The sequence below is a fragment of the Tachyglossus aculeatus genome, chromosome 3 (assembly GCF_015852505.1).
Source record: "Tachyglossus aculeatus isolate mTacAcu1 chromosome 3, mTacAcu1.pri, whole genome shotgun sequence".
NCBI lineage: Eukaryota > Metazoa > Chordata > Mammalia > Monotremata > Tachyglossidae > Tachyglossus > Tachyglossus aculeatus.
The window spans coordinates 109,349,159-109,372,479 of NC_052068.1; the positions used below are offsets into that span (position 1 = coordinate 109,349,159).

The 23,321-nt window shown below is 42.2% G+C and overlaps 1 pseudogene; it reads left to right on the forward strand.

Moving 5' to 3' along the window:
• The first annotated feature begins 7,393 nt into the window (after positions 1 to 7,393).
• LOC119925398 lies at positions 7,394 to 21,817 on the forward strand (annotated as a pseudogene).
• Positions 21,818 to 23,321: the final 1,504 nt, after the last annotated feature.

A 23,321-nucleotide genomic window follows, 5' to 3' on the forward strand; every position in this document is an offset into this window, starting at 1 on the left:
GTCCCAAAAGAAAAAGAGATTTGTCTTCCCCTTTTGAGGGACCTGGAAATCCTTCCATAGTTTTCCTTTCTTCACTTTTGTGAGAAACAAGAACAGATACTATCAACAGGATCGTGGGGAGGGAAGGAATAGTTCAAAATGAGGGAACCAAGAAAATCATTTAAACTCCCTGGAGTCTTACTCTTTCCATAACAAAGGTTTATTGTTGTCTTGATTTTTTTTTAATGTGGGAATTCATTTCTGAATAACTTTAGTGAAGTGAAAGAGAAGAATAAAACAAAAAACCGAATATATCTTGAGACTCCTTCCCTTGATAACACTATAGTGTGTAAGGATCAGTTCTGTTTTTTAGAAGCAGTTTAGTTGTTTATATGTATCTGAAGCATGGAATCACTAATCAAGTTGCCAACTGTGTGGTAGTCTAGCTAAACTAAACGCCCTGGGTAGTTTTATCTGGCCCTCCAAAATGGAGGAGTTTCCAAACGTATTAGGATAATTTCTGTTCACATGAGGAAGTTTATGTTATTGGCCATAAAATAGATTCCAGAAGAATATTTCCACATATCTGCCTGCTTCTCGCCATCCCTTTGCCTGAGAAAGAGCCCTTATGACCTAATTACTAGAGCAAGTTATCAACTTCATTCACCATCCCTTATTGTCTCTCTGTCCCCAGGCCAATCACATATTACACAGAACAGCAAATCTCTTCTCTTCAACACACTGGATGGTGACATCCAATGACATCACTTCAAGACTGTGAGCCCGTTTTTGGGTAGGGATTGTGTTGCCAAATTGTACTTTCCAAGCACTTAGTACAGTGCTCTGCACACGGTCAACGCTCAATAAATACGATTGAGTGAATGAATGAATCACTGGAAGTCGACAGGAGCTCTTGTCAAAAATATCAAGTGAAATATTTTCTTTTTGGACTTAACAACTCTCTGCTGTCTTCCTCCTAGGTCAGTCATTTCACTCAACCCAAGGAAACCTGTGCACTATTCCAATCCTTCCCAATCAATCAATCAATCGTACTTATTGAGCACTTACTGTGTGCAGAGCACTGTACTAAGCGCTTGGGAAGCAAAAGTTGGCAACATATAGAGACAGTCCCTAACCAACAGTGGGCTTACAGTCTAGAAGGGGAAGACAGAGTACAAAACCAAACATACTAAAAAAAATAAATAGAATAGATATATACAAGTAAAATAAATAAATAAATAAATAAATAAATAAATAGAGTAATAAATATGTACAAACACATGTACATATATACAGGTGCTGTGGGGAAGGGAATGAGGTAAGATGGGGGGATGACAAGGGGGAGAGGAAGGAAGGGGCTCAGTCTGGGAAGGCCTCCTGGAGCAGATGAGCTCTCAATAGGGCCTTGAAGGGAGGAAGAGAGCTAGCTTGTCGGATGGGCAGAGCGAGGGCATTCCAGGCCCGGGGGATGACGTGGGTCAGGGGTCGATGGCGGGACAGGCGAGAATGAGGCACGGTGAGGAGATTAGCGACAGAGGAGCAGAGGGTGCAGGATGGGTTGTAGAAGGAGAAAAGGGAGGTGAGGTAGGAGGGGGAGAGGTGATGTAGAGCCTTGAAGCCGAGGGTGAGGAGTTTCTGCCTGATGTGCAGATTGATGGTAGCCACTGGAAGATTTTCGAGGAGGGGGAGTAACATGCCCAGAGCGGGTTTCTGGACAAAGACAATCCAGGCAGCAGCATGAAGTATGGATTGAAGTGGGGGAGAGACACAAAGGATGGGAAGATCAGAGAGAAGGCTGATGCAGTAGTCCAGACGGGATAGGATTGAGAGCTTGAACGAGCAGGGTAGCGGTTTGGATGGAGGGAAAGGGCAGATATTGGCAATGTTGTGGAGCTGAGACCGGCAGATTTTGGTGATGGCTTGGATGTGAGGGGTGAATGAGAGAGCGGGGTCGAGGATGACACCAAGGGTGCGGGCTTGTGAGACGGGAGGAATGGTAGTGCCATCAACAGAGATGGGAAATTCAGGGAGAGGGCAGGGTTTGGGAGGGAAGACAAGGAGTCAGTCTTCGGGACATGTTATGAGTTTTAGGTGGCAGGCAGACATACAGATGGAGATGTCCTGGAAGGCAGGGAGGAGATGCAGCCTGGAGAGAGGGGGAGAGAGCAGGGGCAGAGATGTAGATCTGTGGTGACATCAGCGTAGAGATGATAGTTGAAGCCGTGGGAGGCGAATGAGGTCCACCAAGGGGAATGAGTGTAGATCGAGAACAGAAGAGGACCCAAGCACTGAACCTTGGGGGAACTCCCACAGTAGAGGGGATGGGATGGGGAGGAGGTCCTGCAAGAGACTGAGAATGAACGACCGGAGAGATAAGAGGAGAACCAGGAGAGGGACGGGATCTGTGAAGCCAAGGTCGGAATAGCGTGTTGAGTAGAAGGGGGGTGGTCCACAGTGTCGAAGGCAGCTGAGAGGTCGAGGGAGGATTAGTATAGAGTATGAGCCGTTGATTTGGCAAGCAGGGACATCATTGGTGACCTTTGAGAGGGCAGTTTCCGTGGAATGTAGGGGATGGAAGCCAGACTGGAGGGTGGTCGAGGAGAGGATGTTGGTGTTGAGGAATTCGAGGCAGCGCGGTAGACAACTCGTTCAAGGAGTTTGGAAGAATGGTAGGATAGAGATGGGGTGATAACTAGAAGGTGAGCGGGGTTCAAGAGAGGCGTTCTTTTAGGATAGGGAGAGACCTGGGCATGTTTGAAGGCAGAGGGGAAGGACCTAGTGGAGAGTGAGCTGTTGAAGATGGAAGTTAAGGAGGGAAAAGGGATGGAGCGAGAGATTTCATGAGATGAGAGGGGAATAGGGGTCAGAAAGCACACAGGTGGCCGGAGGTAGTGCACTTGAGAGGAGTTAGGAGAGCTCCTCTGAGGATACTGATGGGAAGGATGGGAGAGTAGCAGAGAGTATTGAGAGCTGGGGGGTTGGGTGAAGGGGGGGAGTGCCTTTGGGGAGGGTCGGACCCTGATGGGATTTAATTTTGTTAATGAAGTCGGAGGCCAGATCGTTTGGGGTGAGGGAAGAAGGAAGGGGGAGGAACCGGAGGCCTGAGAAGGTTGTTGAATGTACGAAGAGCTGGCGGGGATGATGGGCATGGGTGTCAATAAGGGAGGAGAAATGGTTTTGTCTGCAGAGGAGAGGGCTGAGTTAAGGCAGGAAAGGATAAACTGGAATGAACGAGGTTGGCAATGGTGTTATTTATTCCCAAACCAGACTTCTTGCCACTTCTTCAAGCCCCTACAAATTCCAACCCCTTATGAGCTCTTCCCACAATACCCTCCCTTCACCTGTCCACCCTCAACTTGAGCATTTCTGTTAGCTGTATATTTAAACACCTAGTTCACCTTAACTATTCTTGTAAGACGTTCATGCTTGTCTACTGGACCTATCACCCTCCATTAGATTGCAAACTCCTGTAGACGAAAGAACCACATTTTATCCTTCCTTTGTTATTCAACATACAGTGGCTAGAAGAGGGCATTCTCAGAGTTGGAACTCATCAAACGTTGCTGTTAATCAATCACATTTATTGAGCACTTACTGTGTGCAGAGAAGCTGTACTAAGCACTTGGGAGAGTAACTATAACCAGACTTGGAAGGCCATGTCTCCCTGCCCCTCAAGGTGGTTAAAGTCTAGGAGAACTTAATATTATTGTCTCATCCTCCTCCCAACCCTCCCTGTGAGATTCAAGGGAGTTCAAGAAATAGAAAGAGGAAAAATGGAATGTGAGAGATCGAGGATTAGAAGCAGAATCTGTCATTTCTCTAGACAGGTTGTCCTCTTCTCCAGTATTTACTAACACATGGTGAACGCTTTATTGGGAATTCTACCTGCCTCTTGAAGGAGGTTTGTTTCTTCCCTGGTTGATTTGAAAAGGGCTGATGTTCTGGATGATAAGCCTCTTGAAAGTTTGGGGTGATTCCTGAGAGGTGGTCCCCAGGCCATTGCTTACAACAAAGGGAGCAATGGGATAGTTTATTATTCTTTTGTTTTCCTTTCTTAATAGAAATATGGAAAGCTTCATTAGGATAAATCATGCCCATGTGATGCTTGGATGTTTTACACTTAAAAGATGTTGTGAAATCATTGAATTTTTAATTGTGCACATTGGGAGTTGTGTAAAATGTGTTTGGCTGACCTTTTTTAGAGATTTGGATTTTTCAAAGGCCTTGCCTTCAAAGTCTGCTCACCTAAAAGGAAAACATCATCTGGATTGTTGCCTGAATTTGAGACATGTAGATAGCTGTTGGAATTCTTCATTGTATTCATGTTAGACATACCCTATGTATTAGAAAACTAAATCCTTGATAGGATTTTTTTCTGATGCTATTCTCATATCTGTGTTTGAATGCTTGGTGATGGTGAAAAAAGTCGCTCAGAGTTTGATAGGCATTGTAGAGTTCTTAACATTATTCATTCATTCATTCAGTCGTATTTAGTGAGCGCTTACTTTCATTCAATTTTCATTCAATCATATTTATTGAGCGCTCACTGTGTGCAGAGCACTGTGCTAAGCTCTTGGGAAGTGCAAGTTGGCAACATATAGAGACAGTCCCTACCCAACCAGCGGGGCTCACAGTCTAGAAGGGGGATTTAATAGATTTAATATTAGCTGTTCATTCACTTCTGAACTTTCCTTTAGTTGATTAAGAACAGACTTTGACTTTCCTATAGATTATAAGCTCTTTGTGGGCAGAGATCATATCTACCAATATCACTGATTTGTACTTTCCCTACGTGCCTAGTAGAGTGCCCTGCACAGAGTACATACTCAATAAAAACCTCTGATTATTTTGGAATTTTAATTTTTTACAGGCAAAACAGTTATGGAAATCATCAGTAATACTCGGATTACAATGGCTGCAGGAGTGGGCTCTAAAGATAGGCATTTATTATTAATAATAATAATAGTTAATATGGTATTTGTTAAGTGCCTTCTATGTGACAGGGCAGGTGTACTAAGCGCTAGGATAGGTACACGTAATTGGGGTTGGACACAGTCCCTATCCCCAATTAGGGCTCATAGTCTAATTCCTCCCATTTTATAGATGAGGTAACTGAGGCACAGAGAAGTCAAGTGACTTGCCTAAAATCCACACAGAAGACCAAGTGACATTGCTGGATTAGAACCCATGACTTTCTTACTCCCAGGTCCATGCTTTATCCACTAAGACATGCTGCTTTCCCTAAGTAGCATCACATTTAGCATCACAAAGCTTGCAGTGTGCTCTTCTAATGAACAGTGTTGGTGCCATTGGCTAGTCATGATCCCTAATGCCGATGTTAATCTGTGGTGCCAACCAAAACTGAAACAAATTCAAACGTGGAGCTCATTTTGGCATATGTGTCCTGTTATACTGTTATACTGCCCCCACCCCCCCCCCCTCGGAGCACTTTGTACAGTGCTATGCACACATTAAATGCTAATTTAATATGATTGTTTGGTGCTTTCCCCCCTACAACTTCAGGTTTCATATGAAAAAGGAAAAATAATCAATTCATAGATCATCCATGCATGTTGTGGCAAGCAGCTGCACAGATAATTCAGAATAACTGACAACACAAAACTGAGGGAATGCAATCATGTAAAGACGTATGGGGAGTTACTGCTTCACATTTGCGAGGTTGCAACTTGGAATTGACTGTCTCTCTTTGATTGTCCTTACCTTCAGGCCTACATGTTTATATTTTGCTAACTGACCAATGTCAGTGTAAGGTTACACAATAGATACGTTGCTCTTGGTTGTTTCACTTTTTATGATTAATTTTGATTAGAGTGGATGGTAAACATCAATTACAATCTTTTCAGGCTCTAATATCAGGCTTCTGGGCTAACTTGGAACTCAGGGAGTTTCTTAGAAAATCCTTAGTAACTCCTCCGAGAAACTTCAAACCTCAAACGGATCATCTAATATCTCCCAGGACAGAGACCTAACTGAGATGCTGAGATCTCTCCTCTGAATATCTGGCAAGTGACAAACTGGCATGGATCACTGAACAACCCCAGGGAAAGAAATCTGCTTGAGGACACAGATCTCTCTGCAGAGAGGCCACAAACCAGAGGGTCCCATCGACCATTGCCTGGGACAGGGACCTGCCTGAGGACAGTGAGATTTCTCTGCTGAGCAGCCACGTACCAGAGGGTACCATCGACCACTTCCCGGGACAAAGGCCTGCCTGAGGACACTGAGATCTCTCTGCCGAGTGGCCACAAATCAGAAAAGAACATTGAACATCTCCTGGGACAGAGACCTGCCGAAGAATCCTGAGATCTCTCCCTGGAGAGGCCTCAGCCTGCGGACAACATTTACCATCACTGAGGACAAAGACCTGCCCAAGGACACTTAGATTTGTCAACTAAGAGGGCACAAACCATCATAGACAAACGAACATTGCCCAGGAAGGAGATCGGCCCCACCTCCAACTCTTTGAGCAATTGTGATCCCTTTCTCACACTCCTTCTCTTTCTTTCCACCTCTACGTTGATCCTCAGGGAATTCAATATCCTCATAGGTGTTCCTGACAACCTTTCTACTGCCAGCTTTCTATCACTCCTAAACTCTACTCACCTCCTATTCTACCCCAGCTCACCCACTCATTGACACACATTTGGACGCACATTTAATCTCAACTACTCTAGTCACTGTACAAGTTCTACCCTTAACAAAGGTGGAATCTCTCTATCTGACCATAGCGTCTTCACCTGGCTTCTCTCCCACACACCTCATAACAACAAATCTGTCCTGTTCCCCGATAGAAACCTCCAGTGTTTTGACTTTGTCCAATTTTCTCAAGTCATCATGCCCCATTTAACCTCCACACCCGAACTACCATTTCTTGATGACCAGACACCCTCAAAACCACCCTCTCTACTGAACTTAATTCACTCACTCCCCTATCCTTTCATCAATCTCATACCATTATCCCACAGCCCTGAATCACCCACAGTCAACTTCCGTCGCACCTGTGTATGAGCGACAGATCACAGAGTCACAGAGCACTGTTGGAGGAAATGTAGATATCAGGTCGACCTCGTCCACCTCAAGTTCATCCTTGTGTACTTTATCTCTGCCCGGAAAAATAATTTCTCATTCCTTATTGATGCCCATGCCCATTACCCTCACCATTTATTCCAGACTTTCAACTCCCTCCTCTCCCTGCCTCCCCTATCCCTTGCCCTGAATGACCTGGCAACCTACATAATTGAGAAAATTGTGATCTCCCTTAAACCTTCCCTTGGTTTAAGTACTTCAGGCTCCTTCCAGGCAGGGAATGGCTTTACCAACTCTCTTGTTTTAGACTCTCGCAACTGCTTATTGCCGTGATCTGCAAACAGTAAGGGCTCAATAAACCCCATCGATGACGAAGATGATGTGGGTGCATCTGATCTTTTTTGAAAAACATCATCACCCTGGGAACTGGGGATACCCCACCAGCTCCCAGAGATGTGAAGTTTCAGAGGGTTTGCTTCTGGTGTGAGGCTGAGTGGGGCGTACCCTTTGACAGGCCAGCCACCCTGGCCCTCCGACCATTTGATATTCGCCCCACATCCATAGCACTTACATATCTGTAATTTTTATTTATTTGTATTGATGTCTATTCCCCCCCACCACCTTTCTAGACTGTAAGCTCGTTGTGGGCAGGAAATGTCACTGTTTATTGTTGCATTGTATTCTCTCAAGTGCTTAGTACAGTGCCCTGCAAAGAGTAAGCACTCAATAAATATGATTGAACTTATGAACTCCCCTGACCCTCCTCAGTCCCACCCCGCTCCTTCCCCAACTTCAATATTTCTCAGCAGTATCTCAAGAGGGGAGATGTCCTGCTTTCTCTCAAAATCCACTCCCTCCACTTGCACATCTGAACCCATCCCTTTGCACCTAATGAAAGCACTTGCCATCTCCTTTCTTCCCTCCCTGACTGCCACTTCAACAGCTCACTCGCCAATTGCTTCTTCCCCACTGCTTTCAAACATGTTTATTCATATCTCCCCATCCTAAAAAGACCTTAACCCAGTGCTCCCTCCAGTTATCATCCCATCTCCCACTATTCCTTTCCAAACTCCTTGATCACGTTGTCTACAACCACTGTTTCAAATTCCTCTTCTCAAATTCCCTCTTTGACCCCCTCTAATCTGGCTTCCCTCCCCTTCACCACACTCTCAAAGATCACAAATGATGTCCTTCATGTCAAATCCTACAGCCTCTATCCCATCCTAATTCTTGTGTGCCTTTCAGCTACAGTCGACAGTGTCTATCTTCCCCTTCTCCTTGGCTTCATTGACACTGTCCTCCCCTGATTCTCACTCTATCTCTCAGGTGGCACGTTCTCAGTCTCTTTTTGGACACCTCCTCTGCCTCTCTCCCCTAATTGCGACTATCCCTCAAGTTTCAATTCTACATCTCCTTCTATTTCCCATCTATGCCCACTCCCTTGGAGAACTCATTCGTTCCACTAGGGTTGGACTACCATCCCTAAGTGGATGTTTTCCAAATCTGTATCTCCAACTCAATCTCTAATCTCTCTCTCTCTCTCTGCAGTTTAGCATTTCCTCCTGTACTCAAGATATCTTTACCAGGTTGTTTTGCCATCGACCTCTTTACATTTCCAAAACAGAACTCCATTATCTTCTCACCACTACGTTATTCTTCCCAGTGACTTTCAAATAACTGTAAACAACACCATCCATCCGTTCCTGTCTCCAGAGCCCGGAACCCTGGCCGTTATCCTTGATATTCTCATTGAACCCACATATTCAATCCATCACTGAATCCTGTCATTCTACCTTCACAGCATAACTGAAATCACTCCACTTTCCTCTCCATCTCAAACTGCTACAACATTCATCTAAGCACTTATCCTATCCTACCTTGATTACTTCCTATCAGCTTCCTTGCTGGCTCGCCCTTTTCCTGATCTCGTGTCTCCTACTCTAGGCCCACACTGTTCCCTGGATCATTTTGTATAGAAACATTTTGGTCATGTTTCCCCACTCCTCAAAAACCTCCAGTGGTTGTCCCTCACCCCTGCAACAAACAAAAAAACTCCTCACCATTGGCTTCAAAGCATTCATTCACCTTGCTCCCTTTTACCTCACCTCAGAATCTCCTACTACATCGAACTCGCACACTGTTGCTCCTCTAATCCTAACCTAATCACCGTGTCTCGATTTCATCTATTTAGCCACCGACCTCTCACCCACATCCTGCCTCCGACATGGAATACCCTCCTTCTTCATATCCAAAACATGGCTACTCTCCCCACCTTTAAAGTCTTATAAAAGGCAAATCTCCTCTAAGAGACCTTCCCTGACTAAGCCTTCAATTTTTCCTCTCCTAATCCTTCTGCATCATCCTGATTTGCTCCCTTTATTCATCTCCCTGCCTCAGCTTCACAGCACTTAGATACATATTGGTAATTGGTAATTTATTTACATTAATGTCTGTCTCCCCATCTAGACTGTAAGCTCAATGTGGGCAGGGAATGTGTCCATTATATTGGTATACTGTAATCTCCAAAATTCTTAGTACAGTGGTCTGCACCCAGTAAGTGCTTAACAAATATGAGTGATTGATTGAGTTAGTAAACTGAATGAATTTATCACAAAGTGTGATTACTTTGCCATTATTTAAAACCTCATTAAGTCAAAATGGATGATTGATTCCCTAAAATTCTATCATCACCTAATAAAATCTCATTGTGCAATAAACAAGAAGATGGTTACAGAGGGAAGGAAATCTAAAAGAGTTGGAGAAGAGTCATTTGCCTTTTACCCTGTACTTAGAAGCACATTGAACAGGAAATTTGAGATGTTCTTTAAATGGTTTTAGCTGAAAAGAAGTCTCATTATTGAGGAGAAAAGTATTTTTTTCAATAGTACCAGCAATATTCAGCTTGAGTTTATGAGACACAAAAAAGGCTAGGCTAGTGCCCATGTTATATACCCCCAATCTGTAGTATCTGTTGTAGATATAATATCGCAGCAGTGCAGAAACATGGGAAAATCTCCAAGGCTGAACAACAACTTTTGAAGGATGACCAAAAATCTCTTGCCGGATTTCACATGTCAGTCAAAGAATTAGTGCTTCATGTGGCCTCTGGCTCTTGCCCCAAACTCCTATTTTGATGTTGTGAAACTTCAGTAGGTAAAAAGAAAAGTGGTTACCAATTCATTAAAGAACTCATGCAGATTCGTGGGAATACTACTACTGCCAATAGTAATAAGAATGATAATAATGATTGTGATATACTTTGTGGCAAGTACTGTACTAAATGCTTGGAAACATACAAGAAAATCAGTTTGTAAACAATCTCTGTCCCACCCAGGAGAACCAGGAGAGGACAGTGTCTGTGAAATTGAGATAGTATAATGGTTTCAGGAGAAGGAGGCTGTCAACAGTAGGAGGGAGATCAGGAATTGAGCTCCCATTTTACAGAGCAAAGTGATGCAGAGAAGTTCAATGCCTTGACAAAGGTCACCTAGCAGGAAAGCCAGGATTTCAATTCATTCATTCATTCATTCAATCATATTTATTGAGCGCTTACTGTGTGCAGAACACTGTACTAAGCGCTTGGGAAGTACAAGTCGGTAACACAAAGAGACTGTCCCTACCCAACTGCGGGCTCACAGTCTAGAAGGGGGATACAGACAACAAAACAAAACATATTAACAAAATAAAATAAATAGAATGAATATGTACAAATAAAATAAATAAATGGAGTAATAAAAGAGTACAAACATATATACATATATACAGGTGTTGAGGGTAGGGGAAGGAGGTAAGGTGGGGGATGGGGAGGGGGAGGAGGGAGAGAGGAAGGAGGGGGCTCAGTCTAGGAAGGCCTCCTGGAGGAGGTGAGCTCTCAGTAGGGCCTTGAAGGGAGGAAGAGAGCTAGCTTGGCGGATGGGCAGAGGGAGGGCATTCCAGGCCAGGGGGATGACGTGGGCCGGGGGTCGATGGCGGGATGGGCGAGAACGAGGCACGGTAAGGAGATTAGCAGAAGAGGAGCGGAGGGTACGGGCTGGGCTATAGAAGGAGAGAAGGGAGGTGAGGTAGGAGGGGGCGAGATGATGGAGAGCCTTGAAGCCTAGGGTGAGGAGTTTCTGCCTCATGCGTATGTTGATTGGTAGCCACTGGAGACTTTTGAGGAGGGGAGTAACATGCCCAGAGCTTTTCTGCAAAAAGACAATCTGGGCAGTGGCGTGAAGTATGGATTGAAGTGGGGAGAGACAGAACGATGGGAGTTCAGAGAGGAGGCTGATGCAGTAATCCAATCAGGATAAGATGAGGATAGGATTTCAACTCAGGACTTCCAGCTTCCAGGCCTCTGCTCTTGCCTCTAGGCCACATTGCTTCTCTAAGTTACCCCCCATGGCTGCCTCTCTCCGTGTACACCAATTGATATTAGGGACCCCGGCAAGTTGGTCTGAGACCAGTACCATGGACATTCATTCATTCATTCATTCATTCATTCATTCATTCATTCATATTTATTAAGTGCTTACTGTGTGCAGAGCACTGTACTAAGCACTTGGAAAGTACAATTCAGCAACAGAGACAATCCCTACCCAACAACAGGCTCACAGTCTAGTAGGGGGGAGACAGACAACAAAACAAAATGAAACAAGTAGACAGGCATCAATAGCATCAATGTAAATAGAATTATATATATATATATATATATATATATATATACAAATCATTAATGAAATAAATAGATTAATGAATATGTATCCCTCCCTTCCTTTCTTAAGCATCTTTAAATTCCCACCTCCTCTAAGAAGTCAACATGGTCTAGTGGTGAGAGCAAGGTCCTGGGAGCTAGCATACCAGGGTTCTAAGCCCGATACTGCCACGTGCCTGTTTGTGATCCCAGGCAAGTCACCTAACTTCTCCATGACTCAGTTTCCTCATCTACAAAATAGGGGATTAAATATCTGTTCTACCCCAACTCTTAGTCAAATTGGTGGCCTACAGTAAGCACTAAACAAGTACCATAATTACTGTTATCCAGTTACAAGCAGAGACCATTGGCCCTATGTGAATCCAGCAAACTCTGTGTAGGAAAACTTTATAAAATAAATTAAACTCTCTTAGTAGTGGCAGAAAATGTTTCAGTTTGGGAACTGAAATTAGAGACCATTCTGTTCAAAATCTATGTGCTTTCTGGTACAACTACTGCAATCATTTCTTACATCAGAGAAATGCATTTATCCTAGGCTGAAACTCTTCATCCATCAAAGATTCAGGTGATCATACTGAATCATTCTGGCTGCTCAGCTTAATTTTGGCAAACCCTGCTTCATTTCCCACTGTCGCTGGAGTTAGTCTTTCCTTGAAACACTTGGGAATCAATCAATCAGTAGTATCTATTGAGCACTTACTCTGTAAAGAGCATGGTACTAAGAACTTGGGAGGACACCCTAGAGTAAATAGATGTGATCTCTGCCATCTAGGAGCCTTTAAGCTAATTAGTTTAGAGCAGAAAGATTGTCTCCTGTAGATGACTCAGAAGTAGATAAAACACAGTTGGAGTAGCTGTATCTGTGAGCCTAGATGAAATCGAACAGTGACCACTCTGGTTCATGATTTATTGCTCCAGAAGGAGACTTCTGCATTTTGAAATTTGGAAGATTTTCTAGAGAAAAACAGATGGCAACAAATGGTCCTGACAAACTAGGGGAAACATTAATTCATCAAAATGTTCGAGGAATGCCAGAGGGATGGAGGCATCCCAAAGGAAGGGGAGGGAATATTTTGATCTGACCTCTTGTATTTAAACATTAATGGCTTTGAAATCCACCTCTATTTCCCCCAGGAAATTATTTTATTGTCGGGTGCACAGGGTGCAATTCATTCTCAGTATGACCTGCACCCTTGAATTCTATCTTATTGTCAACACCGTTGTCTCTGAATGAGGTAGCTGTATATATTCAACTGAAGTAGAAGGCACCATGCTAATCAAGAAGCTACAAAAATGAAGGGTGAATGCTACACCTAAATTTCTTTAAAATGGCTGTTACAGAGCAATCAGTTAAAAGCAATGTTATTCCAAATAGAAAAAGTTACCCAATAAACTTCTTAGTGGAAATCATACAATGCCTTTATTCAGTCTTTCAGGGGAAGTTCCACTCCATAGGAAAGAAGCTTCAAATATATAGGGAGTGCTGCAATTAAAGCAAACCTTTGGAGTTGTTAAAGAAGGTAATTTTTTTTTTCAAAATTGAAGTTCCATTACCAAGCAATTTCACTACTTTGACAAGAAATATCAGTCTGCCACCTTACCAAGCACCAGCTCTGAACAAAACGGGAACCAAAGATTTTTAAAATATGTTATACAATTGCTAGCTGTTCTTGGAATGAAGTACAGATCTTATCCTTAAAAAGGTATGTAGGGACCCACTCACCACGTTCTGGGACATTAACTAAACTTCTCAGCTTAACTGATCAACAGAGTATATGTAGAAATGTAGGAATCCCTCTTTCCCCTTCTTTGAGATGAGTGGATAAGATCAAAAAGTATGCACTACTGAGGGATCAACATTTAGTGACTTTTGTTTGCCTCCTTCCAGTCGCTGTAGTAGTAAACGTTTATTCTAATTTTTAGGTTTATTGATGTTTTTATAATTTTTTTGATCAAATGCTAATGAAAATCAAATCATGTAACAGATTTCTGTCTGAAATAATTGCTTTCTGATGGAAGATTAAAGCACAGCTAATTATATAATGGAGCATATAATTAATTTACAGGATTATTCTTTCTCAGTTTATAAACTATTTTAATATTCATGTTATTGGTAGTCTGAACCATGTTTCAGAAATTTTCCTCAATTTCTCCATTTGAGTCTTAAAAACACCAGTACTATATTTTTTTTCAGATTTTTGGCTAGATTTGGAAGGGGGAAGCAATTTTCTAGCAGATGTTTGTAAATTACTTTTAAATATATTCCTTTGTTAATATGGATACATGGAAAGGCACTGGAAGAACTGAACTGGTAGAAACCAATGGATCAAGCCACCTTGCTTGTTTAATCTCCTTTAGATGTGTTTCATGTCTAATGCCTGAATTAAATCCTACAATTGAGACTCCTGAAAGCATTATTAGACCTACTGGAGTTCCCTAAGTGTGATTCTATTGCCATTGTTCAATCAATCAATCAATCAATCGTATTTATTGAGTGCTTACTGTGTGCAGAGCACTGTACTAAGCGCCTGGGAAGTACAAGTTGGCAACATATAGAGACAGTCCCTACCCAACAGTGGGCTCACAGTCTAAAAGGGGGAGACAGAGAACAAAACCAAACATACTAACAAAATAAAATAAATAGAATAGATATGTACAAAAACTAAATAAATAAATAAATACAGTAATAAATATGTACAAACATATATACATATATACAAGTGCTGTGGGGAAGGGAAGGAGGTAAGATGGGGGGATGGAGAGGGGACGAGGGGGAGAGGAAGGAAGGGGCTCAGTCTGGGAAGGCCTTCTGGAGGAGGTGAGCTCTCAGTAGGGCCTTGAAGGGAGGAAGAGAGCGAGCTTGGCGGATGGGCAGAGGGAGGGCATTCCAGGCCCGGGGGATGACGTGGGCTGGGGGTCAAAGGCGGGACAGGTGAGAACGAGGTACGGTGAGGAGATTAGCAGCAGAGAAGCAGAGGGTGCAGGGTGGGCTGTAGAAGGAGAGAGAGGGAGGTGAGGTAGGACGGGGCAAAATGATGGAGAGCCTTGAAGCCCAGGGTGAGGAGTTTCTGCCTGATGTGCAGATTGATTGGTAGCCATTAGAGATTTTTGTTCTTAAGAATGTCAAATTCTAGAGAAGAACTTCTAAAATTTTATTTCTCAGAAAACATTCTGGAATTTTTTATATATAAACACTTCACAACGATAAAAAATAAAACTAGCTGCTATCCCTTTGCCCTTTGATTTTTTTTTTTTAATTTTGAGATGTTCCTGTCCATTTCCTAATCATTACAACTTGCCCCTAAGAATTTCAAAAATACTGAATATTACTTAACTACTCCCATAACCAAGAGAGAAAGATCAAGATTGAGATATGTGTTTTACAGCTGGTGAAGCCAAGGGAAATAGGCATGAGCTGATGATACTAGTGGTCATTATCATAATTATTACTATACATGTATGTGCCAAACACTGTCACAAGCTATGTCCTAATAGCAGATGCAGTACCTGTACTACTACCTAAGAGATGGAGAAGACATTTTGTTCCTATTCATAAGGCCCAGAAAGGTTAACAGACATGCCCAAGGTTACACTGCAGTCAAATCGCAGAGCTGGGTTGAAACTCCAGAACCCTAGTTTCCTGAGTCCCAGTAGGACAAGCTGCCTCTGTGGACCTTAGGATAACACTATAGGAATTTATCTAGGGCTGGGCCAGGCTAGGCTATTTCATGCTTTCAGTCTTGGCAGGGCCATAGTTCTGGAGTGCTTGACCCACTGTTTGCTTAGTACAGTGCCTGGCACATAGAAAGCACTTAACAAATACCGTAATTATTATTATTATTATTATCCCCTTGCTTCTAGATCCTGTCAAAGGCAGGCTGGGCCTTTGGGCCCTGAGCCCACCTGGCTCCTAAGCCCACCTGGCTGGATTTCATCTACCACAGTGTTCAGTTCAGTGCTTGGCACTAAGTAAGCCCATAACAAATACAACAATGATGATTGTTATCTGATCCCTAAGAGGGGCCCTCTCCACCAAATTGGTTCATATTGATATTGGTGGAGAATCAGTAACCCCAAATGAGTCTCCCACATCCTTACGTCCAAGGCTGGGCACCTAGGCCAGAATTATGCCAGTCTGTGTAATGAATGAGACCAGCACAGAGGACTCCATGAGATGGTGAAACCACCATGCAGATGTTAAGCCCCTCTACATGAGTGGCAACAATCAACCAATCATATTTATTGAGCGCTTACTCGGGACAGAGCACTGTACTAAGTGCTTGAACGAGTACAATATAACAGAGTTGGTAGAAAAGTTCCCTGCCCAGAAATCCTTGGAAAAGGGTCCTAGATCACCTCAGTTGAACTGAGGCATGGAACTAGGGCAGCCACTGCTAGATGTAGTGAATTCCAGATAAGGAGATGATGATTATGGTACTTGTTAATCACTTACTATGTTCAAGAACTCTTATAAGCACTGGAGTAGGTACAAGACAATGAAGTTGAGCACAGTCCCTGTCTTATATGGGGCTAGCAATAAAAGAAGGGGGAGAATCGTTATTTAATCCCCATGTTACAGCTGAGGAAACCGAAGCAAAGAGAAATCAAGTGACTTGCCCAAGATAACAGAGAAAGCAATTGGTGATGCCAGCATTCCAACCCAGATCCTCTGACTCCTAGGGTTTTGCACTTTCCATTAGGCCATGCTGCTTTTCAAGAATGAGGCAAAAACTCCTCACCCTCGGCTTCAAGGCTCTCCATCACCTCGCCCCCTCCTACCTCACCTCCTTCTCTCCTTCTACAGCTCAGCCCACCCTCTGCTACTCTGCCACTAATCTCCTCACTGTGCCTCATTCTCGCCTGTCCCGCTATCGACCCCCGGCCCACGTCATCCCCCTGGCCTGTAATGCCCTCCCTCTGCACATCCACCAAGCTAGCTCTCTTCCTCCCTTCAAAGCCCTCCTGAGAGCTCACCTCCTCCAGGAGGCCTTCTCAGACTGAGCCCCTCTTTTCTCTCCCTCCTCCTCCCCCACCCCATTCCCCCACCTTACCTCCTTCCCCTCCCCACAGCACCTGTATATATGTATATATGTTTGTATGTATTTATTACTCTATTTATTTATTTATTTTATCTGTACATATTTATTCTATTGATTTTTACTTTGTTAATATGTTTTGTTTTGTTGTCTGCCTCCCCCTTCTAGACTGTGAGCCCGCTGTTGGGTAGGGACCGTCTCTATATGTTGCCAACTTGTACTTCCCAACGCTTAGTACAGTGCTCTGCACACAGTAAGTGCTCAACAAATACGATTGAAATGAATGAATGAATGATGAATGAATGTTGCTTGGCTCTGGGCACATAGGGTATTGTGATGATGTCACTTGAACTATATTGCCAAACTCTGCAAATTTCCCATCAACCAAAGGAGTCATGCTAGAGGGACTCCTGACTGCTTCCTCATTGATTTAGTCTCTCAAATTCCATTTCCCAGTCTGTGAGGTTGGAGGTACTAAAGTCAGCAGCAAAGACAATGGGTTCCTTTTCTGTACAGGGCAGAGGACAGGCCTTCTGTCAAAAACTGGACTTCCTTGTATACAAGAAGACACCTGGCTACCTTGCTGGGAACAATTTTGAAATCTGTGGTCCTGGGCAGCGTTGGGCAAGGCACCAGACCCAAGCAGGCCTAATCTAAAAATGAGGTATAAAATGCAAGGAGTGCAAACAGGTGGACAAAAGAAAACTTTCAAATGCACAATGATACAAACCTGGGAGAATGTGTCTCCCAAATGTGTTATATTGTATTCTACACCCTGTAAGTTATCAATAGATGAATTTTGTTGATCATTATTATTATTAGGAAAGCAACATGGCCAGTTGAAAGACCATGACCTTGGGAGTCAGCGGATCTGGGTTGGAATTTACCTTGCCAATTACTTTCTCTGTTATCTTGGGCAAGTCACTTGATTTCTCTCCACCTCGGTTTCCTCAACTGTAACGTGGGGACTAATTATCCATTTTCCTGGCTCCTTGTATTGCTAACCCCATATAGGACAGGGACTGTGCTCAACCTCATTAACTTGTATCTACCCCAGTGCTTAGAAGAGTTCTTGACACACAGAAACATAGATATTACAGAACCACCATTTTAGAATTGACAGCCAAGTTCAAGAGCAATTTGCTTTTGATATCTTCATTAGAAGTTTACAAACCAAAACATATCCACCCCGGGTTCGCAGAGTTCTACTTTTGAGGGAGAAATTTGAAACAACAACCGTTTTAAGACTGAGAGCATGGATTGAAACAAGAACCGTGTTACCATTGTTTGTTTCATAGCAGGTATCACAGTCAGTTTCATCTCATGTAGGCATTCTAACATAAAACTTTTTTTCAGTCATTGCTCAAATTAGATGTTTTCTGGCCTGGCCCTGCTTCTATTTTCCTAAACTCTTCTACACCAACCATTCCACCTGAATTCCTATAATCTGGAGCAGGTTGCTTTGACAACAGCAATCTCAATTATCTAATGACAGTACCATTGCAAACATGGGAATCTTTTAAAGGAATTTTATCCTGTAAGTTTTTCTATGCCCAGTAAAAGCAGCTTTATTTCAACCTCTTCAAATATGTTCCATTGATATCTTTCCATCAACCTAACTTCAAATTCTAATTCCATTTTTCATTTTATTTCATTCTAGATCTAGTTCTACTTTTCTTTTTTTTGACCTCTTTAGCTAGGTCATTAGAACGTAGATTGTTCTGTCCTTTAAGTCCACTTACCAGGTAAAATAAGACTTCCAGTTTCTGTAGCAATAACAATCCTGGAACTGAAATGATTTTTGATGCACTGTTCTTTGGAATTTGATGCAATGCAACTCCTATTCAACTCCACCACAGAAGTGTGTAAACAACCCTAGAGTAGGACTTCATGAGTTAACTTTTATTAAGTAGCTTTCGTGTGAGGAGAAATTGAAGATTTATAGCACTTCATGTAACCCATCAAGATCATCAGTAATGGTTTACAGCACTTATGTACATAATCAGAAGTATTTATTGAATTCTTGTTTATGCAGGGCACTGTACAAAGTGCACATAACAGACTTGAAAGATATGCTCACTGCCCACAATGAGTTAACAGTCTAGAGGGGGAGATAGACATTAAAATAAATAGGAAGGATATGTACATAAGTACTGTGGAGCTGAGAGGGGGAGAAAAATGGGAGTGCACATCCATAACATTTATATCAATGGCTGTCTCCCCTTCTAGAGTGTAAGCTACTTTGGGGCAGGGAACATATTTGGCAACTCTGTTATGTTATACTCTCCAAAGCACTTAATACAGTGTTGTACACACAGAAAGCATTCAATAAGTCCAGTGGATTGATTGAGTTTATGTCTTTTTAAATACACTTGAAAAATAACTTTGCTTCAGGATTCTTGCCATTACATTTTCTACCTCGTTTGGACATATTCTCCAACACAGTTGATATTTTCTGCTTCATCTTTCCAATTCCTTTAAACAGAGTTTATGAACTCAGAAAATATATGTGGAACTTTCACCCTTACCCAGTCTCATTTGGGGACATTTTCATTATGGAATAGTAATGACTAATTTGAATTTATATGCTTACGCATAAACATGTAGTATGTGAGTACAACTGATAAAATTAATGTGACTAATAATTCCTCCCAAACTGAGTGCATGAAAGGATAGTTTCTGGCTGCACTGGTGCATTTACTAAATAGAATGTGACCTTTTTCACCCTCTGTGCCCTGGTCTCCTTGAAACCTCTCCTCTTAAAGTCACCACATTTTTAATGTCTGCACACTCATCTGATCTGTGTTCCTGTTGCCTCCCAACTGTCCATCATCAATCCCCACTATGAGGTTTTGCTTCACTGCATCTTTGAAATGTTTCATTTTTTTTTTACCTCTGTTCAGAGTTTCTTCTGTCTTGCCTTCTCACATGTCCCACCAGCTAAAGGCATAAAACATTCATCATTGATTCAGTGCTGGAAATTTGAAGAAGTGGACTGCTCAGTTATGTTAAGTTCTATTTCCCCCTCCACACCAAAAGGAGGCTAATAGCTTAATATTCATCCAGGAATCAAGGGAGAAAAAAAGTCCATACTACAAAATCCTCTTCCTCCCTCATCATACTTCAACCTAGTGCAATTAACCCCATCTCCTTTCACATGCATTTTATTGCAATTCCAATTATTTAAGTCAATGTATTTGTATATGCGACCTTTAGTTATTTGATATTCACCCCACCTTCAACTCAATAACGTTTATTCACCTATTTTTACAGTTTAGATTATAAATTACTATTTATAGAGATGTCTGTCTCTCCCTCTAGACTCAAAGCTCGTAATAAGCAGGGATCATAACCACTAATTCTGTTGCATTGTATTCTTCCAAATGCTTAGTACAGGGATTGGCATATAGCAAGCACTCACTATAAACCATTGATCGATTGATTAGGTTTCTCAATCTGTGCATCAGGCAGAAACTCCTCACCCTGGGCTTCAAGGCTCTCCATCACCTTGCTCCCTCCTACTTCACCTCCCTTCTCTCCTTCTACAGCCCACCCCGCACCCTCCACTCCTCTGCTGCTAATCTCCTCACCGTACCTCATTCTCACCTGTCCCGCCATCGACCCCTGGTCCACGTCATCCCCCGGGCCTGGAATGCCCTCCCTCTGCCCATCTGCCAACCTATTTCTCTTCCTCCCTTCAAAGCCCTACTGAGAGCTCACCTTCTCCAGGAGGCCTTCCCAGACTGAGCCCCTTCCTTCCTCTCCCCCTCGTCCCCCTCTCCATCCCCCCATCTTACCTCCTTCCCTTCCCCACAGCACCTGTATATATGTATATATGTTTGTACATATTTATTACTCTATTTATTTATTTATTTATTTTACTTGTACATATCTATTCTATTTATTTTATTTTGTTAGTATGTTTTGTTTTGTTCTCTGTCTCCCCCTTTTAGACTGTGAGCCCACTGTTGGGTAGGGACTGTCTCTATATGTTGCCAACTTGTACTTCCCAGGCGCTTAGTACAGTGCTCTGCACACAGTAAGCACTCAATAAATACGATTGATGATGATGATAATGAGGATCAGTTCACAAAGCTTTATGCTGACTTGCATTCTTTGACATTGCTATTTTTGCAGATGAAACTTACAAGACAAAATCACACCACCGCGACAGAGTTTGTTATGATGGGATTCTCCAACGCTCCCAAACTGCAGAGTTTTCTTTTTGCAGCATTCTTAGTCATTCACATAATGATCCTGATGGGAAATAGCTTAATCATTTTAATAACCAAAACTGATGGAGCTCTCCAAAACCCTATGTATTTTTTCCATAGGAATTTGTCCTTCTTAAAAGTGGGTTACACTTCTATGACTCTCCCCAGAATGCTGAAGAACCTTTGGACACAAAGTAGAATGATTCCTTTCTCCACCTGTACCACCCAGATGTATTTCTTTCTTATATTTGGAACCACGGAATGCTTTCTCCTGGCTGTGATTGCCACGATCATTACATGGTCATCTGTAACCCCCTAAAGTATTCAATCATCATAGATGAGAAGGCATGTCTCCAAATGACAGCTAGTTCCTGGATCAGTGGCATTCCAGTCCAGATAGGGAAGACATATCAGATATCTCCCTGCCCTACTGCGATTCCAACAAGCTGAACCATTTTTTCTGTGATATTGCACCAGTTCTCAATCTGGCTTTTGGGGACATAGGTATGAATGAACTCTCAGTCTATGCTGTAGCCCTGCTCTTTGGGACAGCCTCATTTCTCTTGGTACTCATATCCTACGTCAAAATCATCTCCACCATCCTGAAGTTACCCTCAGTCACGGGGAGGCACAAAGCCTTCTCCACCTGTTCTTCCCACCTCATAGTTGTCACCTCATTTTTGGGTTCTGTTATCACATATCTATGGCCCAAGTCAAGACATTCAGCAGATGTGGATAAATTTCAGTCTTTGCTGTACACAGTTGTAATCCCAATATTTAACCCCATGATATACAGTCTGAGAAAAAAGGAGGTGAAAGTTGCCCTTAAAAAAATTCTATTACAATGATTTTGAAGTCACTTGAATGAAGGAAGCTGTTTTCCTATTTCATGTACTGATTCCAAGAAACTCTATTACTGGTTCCTTAGGAAGCCACACTCTGGCTACCACAATCACCCTAAGACTATACTTATTCAATACTCACTTTCCTGAATCCAGGGTGATGTTGTGTTGAAATATGGGATCTTTGCCCTGAGCACAGACTCCTTTACATGCAAAAAGGGCCAAATATACATGTGGGAATCTGCTTTGACTTTTATTTGCTCCTCAATTAAATGTAATGTAAATGTAATTAAATGTAAAGAGATAATGGGATTTGTTTGGGTGGCAATTGAAATCTCAACGTTGAATTTTCTATCATCTAATTTTTTGACCACATAATTTCATTTTCTGTACTTTTGATGGCTCATTATACCCCTTCATATCAGAATTAGAAATACAGCTCATATTTATTTAACAAATCCACTGGAAATAAATTACCATATTATATTCTGAATAAAGTAGCCATTCCAATGAGATGTTCAATTCATTCTTTCAATTAACACTGGATAATATTGCATGGAGCATGTCCCAATGGTTATTATCAAAAACACACCTGCTAGTCAGTCAATCATATTTATCAAGTACTTACTGTGTGAAGAGTACTGTACTAAGTACTTTGGAGAGTACAATATAACAATATTGCATATTTATATTATACACACACAGTATAACACATATACTATTGTCTTATAGAAACATTCCTATGTCTCCTAAAATGGTAACAAAAACTTCATTCTTCATAACATCAAGTATGTTAAAAGTTTTGAAACAGGTAAATGTTATGACACAGGCTTAACAGATAGGCTGCTGTCTAGAGCAATTTCATGGGTTGTATCTCTAAACTATTGCATTATGTAAAGAGGGCTAGTTGGTGTGCCTGCCATTGTTCTGAGGGCCTCTCTTGGATTCCAATAAACTGAGGTTCATCTTCCTTTATTTTAAATGGCAGTGACATCCAACTCAGTCACACAGCTCAGGCAACGAGAAGTGAAGTGACTTGTCAGAGGTCACAAAGAAAACATGTGATGGAGCCAGGATTAGAACCCAAAAACTCTGAATCTCAGGCCTCTGCTCTTTCCACTGCAGCTTCTCATAATTTGTTGTAAACTCTTTCAGGTGTTGTATCCCACCTCATTCCCATGATGAACCTTAAACTCCGAGAGAATCGAGGTATTCATTCATTCAATAGTATTTATTGAGTGCTTAATGCATGCAAAGCACTGTACTAAGCGCTTGGTAAGTACACATCGTCAACATATAGAGATGGTGGCTACTCAACAATGAGTTTCCAGTCTAGAAGGGGAGGCAGATAACAAAACAAAACATTAGAAAGGTGTCAAAACCATCAGAATAAATAGAATCATAGCTATATGCACATAATTAATAAAAGAAATTGAGTAGTAAATATGTACAAGTAAAAGAAAAAGAGTAATAAATCTGTAAAAATTTATGCAAGTGCTGTCAGGAGGGT